The sequence below is a fragment of the Sapajus apella genome, unplaced genomic scaffold (genome assembly GCF_009761245.1).
Source record: "Sapajus apella isolate SASKATOON/1434 unplaced genomic scaffold, GSC_monkey_1.0 scaffold41, whole genome shotgun sequence".
Classification (NCBI taxonomy): domain Eukaryota; kingdom Metazoa; phylum Chordata; class Mammalia; order Primates; family Cebidae; genus Sapajus; species Sapajus apella.
In genome coordinates, this window is record NW_022436981.1 from 10,765,225 (window position 1) to 10,780,125 (window position 14,901).

The 14,901-nt window shown below is 44.2% G+C and overlaps 1 long non-coding RNA gene across 2 annotated transcripts in view; it reads right to left on the bottom strand.

Annotated features, from left to right (window-relative positions):
• The window catches only part of LOC116565842, a 25,158-nt gene extending 15,612 nt beyond the window's left edge, over window positions 1–9,546 (bottom strand). The window contains exons 1-4 of one of the 2 annotated variants that reach the window (XR_004275616.1): window positions 8,914–9,546; window positions 7,620–7,819; window positions 3,669–3,838; window positions 2,685–2,753 (exon numbers count right to left, since the gene is read on the bottom strand). This is a non-coding gene — a long non-coding RNA (uncharacterized LOC116565842). Of the gene's footprint in view, window positions 1–2,684; window positions 3,839–7,619; window positions 7,820–8,913 lie in introns of both variants that reach the window. The other variant, XR_004275615.1, reaches the window with a different exon arrangement.
• Between the last annotated feature and the right edge of the window lie 5,355 nt (window positions 9,547–14,901).

Sequence of the window (14,901 nt, forward strand, 5' to 3'; positions counted from 1 at the left end):
TACAGGCACGCGCCACCATGCCCAGCTAATTTTTTGCATTTTTAGTAGAGACGGGGTTTCACCATGTTGACCAGGATGGTCTCGATCTCTTGACCTCGTGATCCACCCGCCTCGGCCTCCCAAAGTGCTGGGATTACAGGCGTGAGCCACCGCGCCCGGCCTAAAGCAGGTTTTGAAAGAAATCTGAATCTGACTGAGAATCTGACTGTTGATTGTTTTCAAAGTTCCAAGTAGTCAAAAGGAATTTCTCAGTTTCTTCGGTATGGCTCATGCAAATAAAAACTGGTGGCTAAAACCTAAAGAACACAGTTTTAATCTCTGAAACACAGATGACTTCAGGCAGAAGCGCAACTGGGGAGGGAAAGGGAGGCAAGGGGAAAGGTTTCTCTACCATGATCACATTGTCCCAAAAAGCGTCCTTGTGTACAGTTTATAAGGCCACATGTTGACACAATGGTTGTAAGACCTTGATGAAAAGAGTTGGAGGAAGCCAGTGTGAAATACTCAAAGACATATCAGTGGTGAGGCCTTGAGGGATATAAAGAAAGCCAGCCAAGTTTGCCATCTCTTTTATCTGCTCTTGCCCACATCTGCCTAGATGTTACAGAGGAAGGAAATATTTGTGGAGAATATATTTATCTGAATGCACTCCATGAATAATGAGAATGTTGCATTAATGGAGGACATATATATTGGCTCTTTCAACATGAAGGACCTTGTATAGTCCTTTACTAAGCTTAAGGCTTGTCCAAACAAGATTAAACAAACACACACAAATAGCCTCCTCTCTCCTCTAGTAAACCCAAATAAATCCAATTAGCTTGGAATGATTCCTACAGTTTCTCTCACAGCTATTAGGATTTAGTCTGATCTCCTGGCAAAGCCAACCCAGCCCCGCATGAGCCCCCCACACTCTGCCTCCACCCTTCTCACTCCCTTACTCCCCGCTGACATCCCCCGACCCCTGCCACCATGTTAACTGTGAGGTCCTTAACATGCACACTCCCTCCTCAAACTTTCAAGCCTTTCTTTCTCCTGTTCCTTTTACCTCCATGTCTGTCTACCCTCACCTGTCCTTCCACATTTAATTCCAACATCACCTCCTCCTGAAGGCCTTCCTGGATTATCTCCTTGCTCATATCAGGACTGGTGCCTTGCCAGTCTGTGCTTATGCATGCTGTCCAGGCCTCCACCACAGGGTTCGACTGAATGGAAACCCTTTTTCTTTTCCTGTTTACTGTTTCTTTTTCTTGTTGTTGTTGAGAGGGAGTCTTGCTCTGTTGCCCAGGCTGGAGTGCAGTGGCACGATTTTGGCTCACTGCAACCTCCATCTCCCGGGTTCAAGCAATTATCCTGCCTCAGCCTTCCAAGTAGCTGAGATTACATACATGTGCCACCACACCTGGCTATTTTTTGTATTTTTAGTAGCGATAGGCTTTCACCATGTTGGTCAGGCTGGTCTTGAACTCCTGACCTCAGGTAATCTGCCCACCTCAGCCTCCCAAAGTGCTGGGATTATAGGCGTGAGCAGCTGCACCCAGGCTCCTGTTTACTGTTTCTTTTCTCATACTACAAAACCTGTCACATAGCAAGTGTTTAATGTACATTTGGTGAATGAATGGTTTAATCAGAGTTTGTTTCTAATCTTGTTTCCAGCCCACATTACCTTATTCACTTGTGTGCGAAAGTGGGTGAGGACAAATAAATCTTAAATCATTTGCTTGACTAAGAATGTTTTCCTGATAGCAAGTTGGCAACCTGAAAATTAGTGGGAAAAGTAACGATGGTTACTGAACAGACTGCCAACTTGGATTCTGATTATCTGCTGTGAATCATTTAACCTTCAAAAGCTTTTAAAATGATTTTTCTGGGTATAACAATAATGTGACTAACTACAAATAATGAAGATCATGTTTACTGTAGATGTGTGCAAAACATCCTTGTTTTGTCCCAAGTGCTACAATTGCAGCCCCTAAATTTATCTCCTTTCTCCACTCTACCCACTCCTAGCATACATGCAGGCACGCATGCTTGTGTGTGCATACACACACACCCCTAGACTAACCCTTACCAGATTTAGTCTTTAATAGAGTTCGATAAGACACATTTCACTACATTTCCAAAGTTATAATGGATCTTGGAAGGGAAAGCTATGAAAAACAGCGACAGAGAAACACTTATCACACAGCGATAGAGCTTCCTTTTGATCTCTTCGAACAATCCAAGGAAAAAAAAAAAAAACGAAAATCATCTAAGAATTCAAAACTGCTGGACTATTCCCACCGCACCGAGTCATGTGGACCTGTGTCAATTACACAATCAGTTCTGCAAGTCAGCTGGCAGACAGAAACGAGTTACTTCAGAAAGATCATCTCAGGGAGCTTATTCTATTCCCTTTTAAGTAATGAGTCTAGTGAACTCGAACGGGAGACTTGGAGTCCCTGATTTCTGCTGTCACTGGAAAGGAATTACTTTTGACAATTTTCTATGTAATTTATTGGAGAATGACAAAATTGGTTGAAAATATTATTAGCTGGAATCTTGGCCTGTTTTGATAAACCACAGATAAAAAGTTTTAAGGGTGGAATTGCAAGTCTAATTATACAACATTAAAAACAAAAGTCTCCATATTAAACATAATGTGTACATGTAAAATGAACATGAGGAACTGTTAGAACACTTACCTAAAGCAGTTCTGTGTTGCAGAAAAATGATGTTATAGATGTGGCATACATTTAACATAGAAACTCTTCCTACAAGTATAAGGAGAAAGAGAATCAAAGCAAGGAGACTTAAGACTCAGTCTTAGCTCCAGTTTGGACTTTGTGACCCTGGCCGAATCACTTCAATATGAACTTGATTTCCTACGTCTACAAAATAAAAGAGTTGGGCTACTGTTGCTGCTGTATTATTACTACTGATCTATTTGTGCTGGATTATTCTATATCCAGATAAAGGAGGCCAAGTGTTTTTGGTATCACCAACCACCATTTAAACAAATAGCACCCCCTCCATAGGGGAGGAGGCTGCATACATCTCCCGCTGTCCTCCACCTTGAGAATGTGGATGAATTCCAATCAGCAGCCACCAGCTGACTGATTTGCCCACAGCCCGCTCTGGGTCCATTGGCTGGGAGGCTTCTGGAGGCAGCTGGGTCATGTCACCCTGACCCAAACTGGTGATATGAAGCAACTGTCAGATGTGCGAGCAGGTGCATAATCCATCCTCAGGAGGGAGAATGGAGTGAGGGAACAGTGGTTTAACGGGTAACTCATTCAGGTTATTCGTTCTGTGTAAAACCCAAGGCCCTCCAACTGACACTTACCTACCTTCCCCGACTCTTTCTTCAGCTTTCTGGACACCTTCTCTGGGCCTCTATTGCCCTTCTTGCTAGTACAGCTGGCCCTTTGATGGCTTATATAGAAGATAAATTACCTAAATCATTCATTACCCCAACCCTTGTGCATAGATTTTCCTTGTTGCCAGAACCTGGATTTTGCTGAAGGGTGTCCCCAGCCCTACGTGATAAAGTGAAGAACTTCCAAGCTTCAGCCCCAAAGGAAAACCAATCGCTCAGCTCCACTGATAATTGGTCTAAGCCAATCACTGTGCTCCCATGGGTAATCAGTCTAAGCCAATCACTGCATTCCTTCTGCCAGTCTACTTACCAGTGTTTGTCTTAGGTATGGCCGTATACTGCAATTCTGGCTAGTGGGGAGTAAGTCAGTTAAGAGGCTTCTGGGAAAACTCACACTGCCCTGTCGGTATGAGATGCTTGGAATGATGCTGCCATCTTTCGAAAAAGAGAACGATCAGCTGACAGGCTGAGTGAGCCTGGCTGAGCCGAGAAATGAAGAGAATCACCTGGGGCCTGAGTGAGATTACTGGGCTGCTTTGTTAATCAACCCTGGATGCTCTCTACCTGTTGAATCCTTGTTTTGTGAAATTACAATTTTTTCTTACCGTTTGAGTCAGAAGCCCAAAGTATCTTGCTATTTCTCAGGCTAGCACACTGGAGAGGCCACAGGAAAGCCCCAAATGGGGTTAGTGGAGGAATCAGTTCCTCTACTTAGAATCCAGTACTGAGGAACAAATTACTTCAAAATTTAGTGGCTTAAAATAACAATAAGCATGTATTGTCTCTCAGTTTCTGTAGGTTGCAAATTTCGCATCAGCTCGAATGGGCAGCCTGGCTTAGATTCTCTCCTCTCATGAGATCGCAGATGGGTGTGGGCTGGGGCTGCCACAATCTGAAGGTTCAGCTGGGGCTGGTGGATCTGATTCCAAGGAGGCTCACTTGATTGGCTGGCCAGTGGGGGCTGACTGTGGTGGGAGGCCTCAGTTCCTCTCCATATGGGCTTTACCACATGGTACTTGAGTGTCCCCTGTTTTAAAATATATGTTTTACTGCATGTTCTCACTCATAAGTCAGTGTTGAACAATGAGAACACATGGACACAGGGAGGGGAACATCACACGCTGGGGCCTGTCAGGGGGTGGAGGGGGCAGGGGAGGAATAGCAGGGGGTTGGGGGGATTGGGGAGGGATAACATTAGGAGAAATATGTAATGTAGATGATGGGGAATGGATGCAGCAAACCACCGTGGCATGTGTATACCTATGTAACAAACCTGCACGCTCTGCCCATGTACCCCAGAACTTGAAGTATAATTAAAAAATAAAAATAAAAAAGAAATAAAAAAGAAAAAAGTACATTCCTATTATATTATACAATATACAATCAATTAGATATTAAAAACAAAACAAAAAAATAAAATAAAATATAGGTTTTGTTATTATCTAGGTGTGGCAAGGCCATCGGATCAGGAGTGACTACTAATAAAAAGATTGTTATGCTCACAGATCTCAAGAGGAAGGGGTGTGTCACACCATGGGGCCACATGGGGAAATGCCAAGGTCAGTCAGGAGGCAGAGAGGGAGCAGAGTGAAAACAGGGGCACAAACTTTGATTGTGGTTTCTGTGGGAAGGAACGAGTGAGGGTGGGTGATCGGGCTTAGGACTGAATAGTTTGAATCACTGCAGCATGCTCTGGGGCATACCAACTATCCCAAGTCATCTAGTTCCTACTCCTGGGGTGATTAGGGCAGGTGGACGGTGGCCTGGAGTGTGAGAGCCCAAGAAGTAGGTGGCGGTGTGTGGGTTCTGGATTGATTGTTTTACATTTGTAAAGCATCCTCATGGTTGTTTGCTATTTCTAAAAACTGGCTAGTCCTGGGAGGGGCATAAGAATAAAAAATGAAAGACATGGTAAATACATTCTCACAGCATGGTGCTGGCTTTGCCCAGAGTAAGCAATCCAAGAGAGCAAGGCAGATGCCGCAATGTCCTTTATGCTCTTCGATTCAGAAGTCACATATCATCTCTGCTGAACTCTAATTCAACATGGGGGGAGACTACGCAAAGACATAAATACCTAAGAGGTAAGGATCACTGGGGGCCATCTTGGAGGCTGGGTGCTGCACATCTGGCAAGTTCCTTAACCTCCAGGCGTCCGTTTCTTCACTTAAAAAAGGTGGCAATAACATTGTGTTACTCTGACTTCTAAGTTGAAGGCAAACACAAAATGCCTCTGGCTTGCTTAGGCAAAAGAGGAATTTATTGGATCAGTTTTGGACAATTCACACAATAGAAGTCTAGGAAGGCTATAGAATCAGGCTTAGCAGAACCTAAGGGAACTCAGGGAGCAGAGAAAGTCATGCAGGGCGAAGCCTCAGGACTGGCCAATTGGGAAACTGGTGTTGACATCAACTGCGCTGGCCACCAGATATTGTGGCCAGAGCTAAACCCTCAGCACCACGGCTTTTGAGCAACTCTCAGCCGCCTCGTGCCCTGAAGCTTCCACAGTGTGGGGACAGTGGGGAAAGGAAAATCAGGTCCCTTCTGCTTCTGGGATTACAGCAGACGTCTGCTACAAATACTGGCTTCATGGATTCACCAAAAATATATGAGCACCTTCTTTGGAAAATCGAGAGTGCTCAGTAATGGTTGGTTGCTTAATAGAAGGGAGAAAGCAGATACCTTGGGATGGAGTAGAGTGAGTTCGGAGATCTCAAGTTGAGAGAGTGAAGCATGCTCATAACCTTTCCAGCCACACTGAGCATTTCTAATCAACCCTTACCCTGCCTTTACTCATGCACATTTGCAAATTCTCAAATTGCTGAGACCTGTAGAAATCCTATCTATATAGTCTACTTGCCCTGTGAACCAAGTTGAAGGCAAGGAAACAGTATGTTATTATGAAAAGGTGAAGTGAAAGCTTCCTATGAAAACTGCAGTACTGGCCGGGTGCAGTGGCTCACTCCTATAATCCCAGCACTTTGGGAGGCCGAGGCAGGCAGATCACTTGAGGTCAGAAGTTCGAGACTCCTGTCTGGGCAACATGGTGAAACCCTGTCTCTACTAAAAATAAAAAAATTAGCCAGGTGTGGTAGCGTACACCTGTAATCCCAGCTATTCAGGAGGCTGAAGCAGGAGAATTGCTTGAGTCCAGGTGGCAAAGGTTGCAGTGAGCTGGGATCACACCACTGCACTTCAGCCTGGGCGACAGAGTTAGACTCCAGCGAAAAGAGAGGAGAGGAGAGGAAGGAAGCGTAGGGGAGGGGAGGGGAGAGGAGAGGGAAGGAGAGAATTGCAACACTGGACTCTTGGTACCTTGACATGAACCATGATTAACCACACTCTCTAAGTGGTGGCGGCTTCCATTTCTGTCACTGTACCTTTATAGTACTTCTTTCTCAGTTTGAATTGCCAAGGCAAAGCCAGACACCTTGTCTCGCAAAGCTTGTGCTCTGTTGTTAGCAGTGGGCATGAGTCTTGCTGTTCAAGCTCAACTATTTCATTCAAAGTGTTTTACCTTGCTTGTGTTTACAAATTCATTGAGGTTGAATGTGTAACTAAGTTCAGTGGTTCTAAAATGTTAGTATATAAGGAGCACCAGAAGGGTTTGCTAAAACACAAGTCACTGGGCCCCACCCCTGGAGTCTCAGGTTCGGCAGATCTAGGGTGAGGTCTGAGGATGTGCATTTCTAATACATTCCCAGGTGGTGCTGAGGCTGCTAGTCTGGGCGTCACATTGAGAACCACTGACTTGGGTGACTTGATGCTGTTGCTGGCCTGCTTTGTAAACTTCAGACCCTACACAGTAATTGTCTGTCTGTCTGCCTGTCTTTCTTTCTTTTTTTTTGAGACAGAGTTTCATTCTTGTTGCCCAGGCTGGAGTGTAATGGTGCCATATTGGCTCACTGCAACTTCCACCTTCCAGGTTCAAGTGATTCTCCTACCTCAGCCCCTGAAGTAGCTAGGATTACAGGCATGCACCACCACACCTGGCTAATTATTTTTTGTATTTTTAGTAGAGACAGGGCTTCACCACGTTGGCCAGGCTGGTCTTGAACTCCTGACCTCAAATGATCCACCCGCCTCAGTCTCCCAAAGTGCTGGGATTACAGGCGTGAGCCACCACACCTGGCCAGTAATTGCCATTAATAAAGAAAGCCAAGACAACATCTACAGAGCAAAATTATGTGATACTCAGGAATAAACATTAAAACATTATTTTTGTTAGAAAAATGTTTGGCTGCGTGGAGCAGAAACTTACCTATAAGAGCTTCAGCAAATAAAAGTTTGTTCTTCTCACATTCACAAGAAGACTAGAAACTGTCCTACGCAGGTGAAATGACTTTACCTCATCAGGGGTCAAGGTTCTTACTAACTTTCTCTTATGTCATCCTTGGTAAACGACCCTTGTTCTCACGGTCACAAGATGGCTGTTGTATCTCCATGTATTGCCTCTGCACTCTAGGCAGGAAAATGAATGACGAAGAAGAAATGCCTGTGTAAGCTTTTCTGAAAGCCCCTCTATAGATTTCTGTTCCCATCTCATTGGTAAGAACCATGTCACGTGGCCACACCTCACTTAAAGGCAGCCTCAGCACTCACTGACCCATATAAAATGGGGTTCTGATGATGAAGAAGGAAGAATGGGTGGTAACCAGCAGACTCTGGGATGCATTCACCGGCTTGACTCCCAAAGGGTCACATCACGTACTTAGGCCAGAGCCACCTACAGTGCTAAACCAGCCACACAACAAGTGAAAGCGACAAAGAAAAGACACGAAGCCACTTCTGTACTAGCATTTCTTGCCTCCTGTTAATGGGTGTTCTATGAAATGGGAAAACTCTGATGTAGAACTTCTTTACTATAGACTTCTGAGTTTTTAAGCTTTTGTATGTGATGACATTCCAAGGCAAGAATAAACATGCTGCATTTTCCAAGCTTATTTGACCACAGAAGCTTTTTAAAAATTTTCTGAAGCTCCCTGAACTACATTCCATGGACATTTTTGCCACGAAAACTTGATATAGACAGTGTCAACTATCAGTGTGTTTTCTAAGACTCCTTATGAGAAAAAAAGCCAAATACGTTCTGCTTAAACCAGTGAGATAGTTCTACTTTTGTTAAGGGGAAGGAAATGCAAATAGGACCAGTTTGTGAGTCAGGGCATGGGGTGTGGTGCCAGTCTGCCATCTGAGAACCATGCAACCTTGACAGGCCTGGTGGCTTCTCTAGCGTCTCCTGTTCTTTTTTTTTTTTTTTTTTTTTTTTTTGAGACAAGAGTCTTGCTCTGTGGCCCAGGCTGGAGTGCAGTTGTGCGATTTCAGCTCACTGCAACCTTCGCCTCCAGGGTTCAAATGATTCTCTTGTCTCAGCCTCCAGACTAGATGGGATTACAGGTGCATACCACAATACCTGGCTAAATTTTGTATTTTTAGTAGATTGGCCAGGCTGGTCTTGAACTCCTGACCTCTGGTGATCTGCATGCCTTGGCCTCCTAAAGTGGTGGGATTACATGCGTGAGCCACTGCGCCTGACCAGAGTCTCCTGTTCTTACCTGCAAAACAACATCTGTAGGTGAGCACCACGATGCATCCCAACAAACCAAAATTCTGCAGCTTCACAGCTCCTAGAAGATGAAGAAGGGATGTCTGAATAAATCTTTGGTAATGGGAGACAGAGGATACATGCACTCCTGTTGGGCAGCAGAGTGAAACTCCATCTCAAAAAAAAAAAAAAATTAAAAGTCTTTTAGAAGTCAAGAATAGTTTTGGGAGGAAAAATACCTTAACGGAGGATTAAAGCTGTGAGAATGCATTGGTTTTCTATTGCTGCTCTAATAAGTGACCACAAACTGGGTGGCTTAAAAAAACTACGACAAATTTATCATTGTACAGTTCTGGAGGTCTGAAGTCCAACATGGTCTCACTGGTGTCAAACCAAGCTGGCAGCAAGGCTGTATTCTTTTCTGGAGGCTGTAGGGAAGAATCCATTCTCTTCCCTTATCCAGTTTCTAGAGGCTGTCCACGTTCTTTGGCTCATGGCTCCTTCTCCCCATCTTCAAAGCCCTCAACATTGCATCTCCGACAAAGCTTCCATGGTCACAGCTACCTCTCTGACCACAGCTGGGAACAGTTCTCTCTCTCTCTCTTTTTTTTTTTTGAGATGGAGTTTTGCTTTTGTTGCCCAGGCTAGAGTGCAATGTGCAATGGCATGATCTTGGTTCACTGCAACCTCTGCCTCCCAGGTTCAAGCAATTCTCCTGCCTCAGGCTCCTGAGTAGCTGGAATTACAGGCATGAGCCACCATGCCTGGCTAATTTTTGTATTTTCAGTAGAGATGGGGTTTCACCATGTTGGCCAGGCTGGTCTCGAACCCCTGACCTCAGGTGATCTGCCCGTCTCAGCCTCCCAAAGTGCTGGGATTACAGGTGCGAGCCACTGTACCTGGCCTGGTTCTCTCCTTTTAAGGGCTCATGCATTAGATTGAGCTCACCCAGGTAATTCAGGATAATCCCCCCAACTCATCACACCTGCAAAGTCCCCTTTGCCATATGAGGTAGCATATCTACAAGTTCTAGGATTAGGACATGGACATCTTGGACTCCTGGTATTCTGCCTACCATGCAGATGAAATCTATTGTTTAAAGAAGTATAGACAGTGTGGAGAAACTAAAGACTAAAACAACAAATTCAAATTAGGCTTAATAGTATGTGAGGTGAGCAGCACAAAGAGGTAGAGAAGGTTGATGTAAGAAAAGGAAAAACCCCAAGAAATGAGATAAATTACAACAGAAGCAAAAGTTGGACAACACTAGTTAAAAGCTGGAAACACGTGAATCCTTTAAGAGCCAGAGCAAAGGGCAAAGGTTTAGTATGAAATTGTTGGAGTTTCTATTATATACTGTACCTTCACCAATAGAACTAAAAGTCTAAAATCACACTTTTTTTTTTGAGATGGAGTTTTGCTTGTCATCCAGGCTGCAATGGCATGATCTTGGCTCACCGCAACCTCCACCTGCCCGGTCCAAGCAATTCTCCTGCCTCAGCCTCCTGAGTAGCTGGGATTACAGGCACGTGCCACCACGCTAATTTTGGGTGTATTTTTAATAGAGACAGAGTTTCTCCATGTTGGTTAGGCAGGTCTCAAACTCTTGACCTCAGGTGATCTGCCCACCTCAGCCTCCCAAAGTGTTGGGATTATAGGCGTGAGCCACCATGCCTGGCTAAAATCACACTATTTAAAAACCAAGAATGTATCAGCATTAACCAGATTGATCCTACAGGCCTTGCTTGACTTTCAGGTGTGGAGGTGGTAGGAAGAGCCACAGAATGGCCTGAAATAATTGCAGAGCTCCAGTGTTTGAAGAATGTATAGGAAACTGGTGAGGTGAGGGCAGCCTTGCCTTTGCTTAGTGGCTTCAAGATGTGGAACAAAAAGGAACGTGACATCTACATCTAGGTGAGAATTAGGCTCGGGACAAAGGGTGGTGAAGTATTAGTCCAAGGGTCAAGAAAATAGTAAGAATCACTATACAAGTAAATGGATCCAGGCGGGGGGGTGCAATGAGGATTTCTCAGTCCTGGTCCCATTGACACTGTGAACCACATAATTTTTTGTTTTATGGGTGTGTCCCATGCATTGTAGATAGGTTAACAGCATCCCTGGACTCCACGCATCTGATGCAGTAGCACCCCTTTCCCAGGACGTGACAACAAAAAAAAGTCTCCAGGCCTTGTCAAATGTCCCTGGGGACAAAAATCACCCCAGTTGGGAACCACTGGTGTAGACTGAAAGAATAGGCGAGGGGGTACAACACCCCAAAAGGGGGAGCCTGCAAGCCTAGAGAGTCTTTGAGGCTGCAAGTACACAAAAACCATGGGAACTTTGTAAGGGGTCTTTTGCTGGAGCTGGAGGACTGGCAGGGAACCACCAAGAGCATACAGCTGATTTGCATACTGGTCTGTAACTTGGTCGGGGCTCCAGGTCAGAAGAGCTCAAGTCTAATTGGTTCAGGGGTCGCACTCTGGTTGTTTTCCATTTGTTATGCAAGCACAAGTTTCAAAAGGCAGTCCACCTGGGCAGGCGATATGCTTGCTTGCAATACAAACAGCTCAGAACCTATTATCTTACATGGTTTTTCACTTCATTTAGGTTCACGGTCTGTCCTCCTGACCCCTGATTCGTAGAAGAGGGAGGAAACGAGGATGATGGAGAGACTTGGATGCAAGCAGGGCCACCTCCAGTTTTTACAAGTGCCTTTACGAGAATTAGAAAAGGTGCTTCTCTGGCTGGATGAATTAGGAAAGAATGTCCCCTCAGGGAGGATCAGGAGTGAGGCTAGGCTAGGAAAGTGGATGGCACCTTATCTCCAGTCCTAGCTGGGAGCACAGAGCTGCATGTCAGCACCCCCACAGTGAGTACCTGCAGAGTTCCCGTGTGGGCAAGCCTCCACCATGCACACTGCATCTTACATAGCCTGTGAGGCAGAGGCTTACTCATGTAAACCTTGGGAGGCAGACATGACAAATGGGGCCCCCGAGCTCTGAGAGGTACTAAACTTTCTCACCAGCAGGATTAGAGTTTTAGTACAAGACATGCATGGTTAGAAACAAAGGCAACTGATTCTGTAGGAATGAGTGTAAGTGGTTTAAGAATAAGAATATTCTAAAGGGCCAGGCGCAGTGGCTCACACCTGTAATCCTAGCACTTTGGGAGGCCAAGGCAGGTGGATCACAAGGTCAGGAGATTGAAACTATTCTGGTCAACATGGTGAAACCCCATCTCTACTAAAGGTACAAAAATTAGCTGGGCGTGGTGGTGCGTGCCTGTAGTCCCAGCTATTTGGGAGGCTGAGGCAGGAGAATCGCTTTAACTAGGGGGTTGGAGTTTGCAGTGAGCCGAGATCATGCCACTGCACTTCAGCCTGGCAAGAGAGCAAGACTCCGTCTCAAAAAATAAAGAATATTCTAAAGGAGAAGAAAGCAAAATGGACATCTAGGAGAGACTGTGGCTGGTTGCTTCTGTGCATCTGGCCTGATGAGCCTATTCATTCATACATTTAGGACCTAGGTGATAAACAAGAGCACTGCACTTTTGCAAGTGAGGGCAGACCTCTAAAATTTCTTCCAAGGTTCAAACACTAATGGCCCACGGCTGTTAAATGCATCTAGTTCAGAACATGTGTTCTATAAAGTAAATCTAGTTCAGGACAGATGTTCTATAAAGTAAATAAAGTGTAAATTCCTATGCGCTGGATGTTGCAGAAAAATCTTCCTCTGATAACCTTGAGAGACTAGACATGTTAACCCGCTTTTTACATAGGTAAGGAAGGTCTCATGCAGCCAAAGAACAAAGAAAGATTCTAAGTCAAGAAAATGCTCATTAAGTGCAGATGTGTCTATATGTTACAGATGGAGACCTTGAATCATAGGGTCAGACTAACCCTAACGTTGCAGAGTCACAGAGGGCAAGAGTATGAATGGAGGCCTACACATCAAACGTCTAATTTTGTTTCTTTTGAGACAGGGTCTTGCTCTGTAGCCTAGGCTGGAGTGCAGTGGTGAGATCATGGCTCACTCCAGCCTCGACCTCCTGGGTTCAAACAATCCTCTCACCTCAGCCTCCCAAAATGCTGAGATATTACAGGTATTAGCCACTGCACCCAGCAAATGTCTAATATTTAAATAAACTTCCTTCCATGCTTGTACCTTGGCAAATATACTTTCATAGCAAAAAAAAAAAAAATGTGGGGGAAGTGAAATTTATGGTTTTTATATGACTGAAAGTTGGCAAAAACAAGAAGAAAATAGCTGGACTTCATTATTACACACCTGTAGGTGTTCTGTTAATGGGCTGACATGTTTGAATGAATAATAAAGACATATACAATTCATGCATTATAAATTTATCCATAAAATTAATGTTTCTTGCTTTCATTTCAGGAAAATTACAATTATGTTGTTATACTCAATATTTTCACATAATTTGTGTTCTATTGACAGTAATATCTAATTAGATTACCTTTCTTGAATCTTAGTTTTTCTTTCCAGTTTTTCAAATTTCCATTTAGAGAAACTGCTCTGCAGAGGCAGTAGCAATTGCAATTGTCATTAAAATTCTTAAAGCAACCCCTCAATTTGGAAATGAATCATGAATTTTATGTCAATCATTATAATTGGATTGCATATGGTATATTGCCATTATCACAGGGACTATCACAAAATAGTTTAATTTCATCCCATAAATTGCTATCATTTATATAACGATTTTCAAGATTTCTTATAATATCTTAAAAATCTCTACCTAGTTTTGTGCTACCATGTTTCATGCTTACATGTGCAAACTACATATATACACCTTTAAGACTAACATAAGCTGTTATGAATATTGTGTTAATTCATGAGTAATTTCAGAATCTTACATTGGAACATGAAGGGAAACAAGACTCTTGCATTCAGGCTAAGAGGAAGATTTTGGAGAGCTAATTGTCTTTCCTCTTACCAAGGAGCTCCCATTACCCCAACCCTCCTCGCTCCCCAAGGCAGTATCTGTGTCTGATGTCAGCAGAAGTAACAACCTACTAACCTTCACAGCTTTGAATGTCGTCACCTTTTGTTTGGAGAACACAGGGCAAAAGATGAAGAGGTCCCCAGGCATCTAAATATGTTAGTCATGAGTGCTGTTCAGGGTTACAAGTTGCACTGAGCCAATGGTGGATGTGAAGTGACAGAGGACCTTCTAAAGTGTGGGCCCAGGACCCCTCTACCCCAGTCCTTTAAGGCCAATGCTGCACTCCTTGCTAAATCACCATACAAATATTACTGTAGTGGGTTGAATGGTGTCTTCCATTAGAATGTTCACATTCGAATCCCTGGAACTTATAAATACAACCTTTTTTGGAAAAAGAGCCTTTGCAGATGTGTTAAATTGGGAATCTTGAGATAAGCTCATGCTGGATTATCTGCGTGGGCCCTGACTTCAATGACAAGTGCTTTTATAAGAGACAGACAAGAGGAGAAGGGTAGGGGCAGACAGTGGAGTGACGCAGGCACAGGCCAAGAGTGACAGCCAAGTTATGACATCATCAGAAGCTAGAGGAGGCAAGAAGGCATTCATAGCCTTCAGAGCGAACAGATCCTGCCAAGAGCTTGATGTTGGATTTCTGGCCTCTGGCACTGTGAGATCATAGAAGTCTGTCGTTTTAAGCACCAATTTTGTGGCAATTAGTTACTGCAGCTACAGGAAACCAGGGCGGATGATAATGACTAATAACCATCAGCATTTACTGGGCCTGATGACGTGCCAGGCCCTCTGCCAAGCCCTTTAACAAGCATTGTTCTATTTGAATCTCATAACAGCCTCCTAAGATTGGCACGATTATTTACCCCAATTTACAGATGAGGAAATTGAGGTTCAAACGGGGCAAGCAGCTTGCCCGAGGCCACATGGCTAGTGAGTGGCTGCGCTGGGATCTGAACCTAGATCTGTCTGATAGCAAGACCTACTTGAAACACAAGTGGAAGCCTGGCTTCCTGGTCACATA